This window comes from Limulus polyphemus, unplaced genomic scaffold (assembly GCF_000517525.1).
Source record: "Limulus polyphemus unplaced genomic scaffold, Limulus_polyphemus-2.1.2 Scaffold1184, whole genome shotgun sequence".
NCBI classification, from domain to species: Eukaryota; Metazoa; Arthropoda; class Merostomata; order Xiphosura; family Limulidae; genus Limulus; species Limulus polyphemus.
In genome coordinates this window covers 16,840-19,782 of record NW_013666794.1, presented here as the reverse complement: position 1 = coordinate 19,782, position 2,943 = coordinate 16,840, and the positions used below count along the sequence as shown (strand labels likewise).

The 2,943-nt window shown below is 39.1% G+C and overlaps 1 protein-coding gene across 2 annotated transcripts in view; it reads right to left on the bottom strand.

Moving 5' to 3' along the window:
- Positions 1–2,943, bottom strand: part of LOC106462499 (rab5 GDP/GTP exchange factor-like) — a 31,344-nt gene that overhangs the window by 23,588 nt on the left and 4,813 nt on the right. The window lies entirely within an intron of this gene.

Below are 2,943 nucleotides of genomic sequence, written 5' to 3'. Positions count from 1 at the left end.
AAACTTTTAGTCAACTTTCACCCTATCTCCTTTTATTCGTGATTAACAAAAATACTGTATTAATGAATGTAATACGTTGGTAATGCATAAAAAATACAGTGACTGAGTTTTAATTAAGCAATTCACAATACTATTATTATCAACCAATTAAAATTAAGTAGAATCAGCATTTTGCTAAAAAGGTCAGAAAAAAACAACTTTTATATTCTAGATAATTACAAAAGAACTTTAACCAAACTTTTGCCTTTGCAACAGCAAATATGAGGTGTAAAAGTCATTTTTCTATAACCTTTATATCAAAATGTGTAAATCCCTCCAGTATGCACTATAAATTTTGAAAGACAACAAAATATTTCTGTAATCAGCTTTATTATTATTACTAGTGAACCTGTGGGCTTATAGCCCACATTTACAGGGCTGCTATAATTCCAATTTAATGCTTGAACTACTATTTTGTACTTTTCAGTTTGATGATCATTGCTGCTATAATAATGCGAGTTTAATTTATTTAACCAAGTTATGAAAGGTAAGTAGCAGGCCTACTTACTTATGTGCTCTAATGCAAAGTAGTGTCAAATTTGGGGTTTGCTTTCAGAGAATCCCCATAAAAGTGTTTTTATGAAATACCCTAAGAGTTTGAGTGAAATGTTTTGCCTTTGTGCAAACCTTGAGGCTAAGACAATTTGTTTGCATCATTTAGAAGTTGGTAAGTCCAACAGTTTAGATGAAGGGGTGTTTGGGAAATCCTTGGATTCCCCAAGGGGTGGGGTGAAAAATTTAGCACTTGTGCAAATCTTAGGACTGAGATGATTGGTTTGGTACCACTTAGAAGTTGTGCAACCAGTAATTTAGGTGTTATGTGACACACATACACTTAATCTTGTTATATAGATTGAGAAGAAACAAAAACTACCAAGATTGTTTTTTTAAAGACATATATATATATATATATCCATAAACACCAATAATTTATTCTGGAGCACAGAATAAACACAGGCAATCACCGTTCAATAAAGATCCCTCCAAGAAGAATAGATTCGGCAAAGCGACAAGAGATATGGAAAAGGTCATGGATGGCCTAATCAAGGAAGGGATAGTCGAGAAATCAGATAGTCCCTGGTCAGTTCCTGTTGTGTTGGTCCAGAAGAAGGATGGGACCCAATGTTGCTGTGTGGACTTCAGAGCTCTTAATAATATAACCGAAAAAGACTCATACCCACTGCCAAGAATTGATGATACTCTTGATGTCCTGGAGCCAGGTGGTTTTCAACTCTGGACTTAAAGTCAGGTTTCCATCAAGTGAAAATAGCTGAAGCAGATAGACCTAAAACAGCATTTAGTTATGGCTAAGGTCTCTGGCAATACCGAGTGATGCCATTCGGGCTTAGTAATGCTCCAGCAACATTTGAGAGGCTGATGGAAAGAGTATTGGGAGGCCTACAATGGAGGATAGCCCTAGTGTACCTGGATGATGTCATTGTATTTGCAACAACTTTTGATGAGGAAATGTCCCGTCTAGAGGAAGTATTCGAGCGTTCGAAAGCAGCAAACCTCAAACTCCATCCCAAGAAATGCCACTTGTTCCAGAAAGAGGTGCTTTACTTAGGTCACATTGTAAGTGAGCATGGTGTGCAAACTGATCCTGATAAGGTGAAAGCAGTGCATGATTGGCCAACACCAGACAATGTGGGAGAGTTAAGAAGTTTCTTGTGACTCTGTACCTATTACTGGAAGTTTGTGAAGGACTTTGCAACTATAGCTGCTCCACTACATGATTTGACTAAAAAAGGCCAGAAGTTTGAATGGACAGTTTCTTGCCAGCATTCTTTCAAGATATTGAAAGAAAAATTGGCCTCTGCTCCACTTTTAAAGCTTCCAGATCCCTCACTGCCGTACATACTGGACTGTGATGCTAGTAATGTCGGAATTGGAGGAGTGTTGTCTCAGAAAGTGGGCGAAAATGAACATGTGGTGGCCTACTTCAGTGGAGTGTTGTCTCAGAAAGTGGGCGAAAACGAACATGTGGTGGCCTACTTCAGTAGGGTTTTGAGTAGACCAGAGAGGAAACTACTGTGTAACATGGAGGGAACTTTTTGCTATAGTAAACAGTCTGACATATTTCCATCCTTACCTCTATGATGCAAGGTTTACTATCAGGACAGACCATGCTGCGTTAAGCTGGTTAAGATCATTAAATAACCAAGAGGGACAACTGGCACGTTGGATTGGAAAGGTAGACCAGGATAATTATGATAATGAATACAGAGAAGGAAAATCTCATGGAAATGCCGATGGACTGAGCCGAAGACCCTGCAAAAATTTCTGCAGACATTGCTGCAAAAGAGAGGTTGAACTAACCAGGTACCATCAAATTGAAGTAAAAGTGACTGAAGGAGTTGATGATAGTGAAGTGGAACCAAGTATAGATATTAAAGCAGAACAGGAGGAAGACCAAGATTTGAAGCTAATAATTGATTTTCTAAAAGCAAGTGTTTTGCGCCCTGCTTGGGAGAAGGTGTCTAGCTTAAGCCCTGGAACAAAGAACTATTGGGCACAATGGGACCAGTTGAAGCAAACGGTTATACCGAGAAAGTTACGGGAAGTTGTGCTGCGTCAATCACATGATATTTTAACAGGAGGACATCTTGGAATTAAGAAGACATTGAGTCACCTACGACAAAGATTTTACTGGATAGGTATGAGACAAGATGTGGAAGAATGGTGCAGAACATGCAGTACATGTTGTGCTAAAAGGGGACCCAAGCATAAGAGACGTGCTACAATGAAGTTATATCAAGTTGGCGCACCAATGGAAAGAGTAGCCGTCGACATTGCTGGTCCTCTGCCCCAAACTCGTGCTGGAAACAAGTACATTTGTGTGGTGATGGATTATTACACCAAGTGCCCTGAGGCATGTGCAATACCAAAACAGAAAGCTACAAC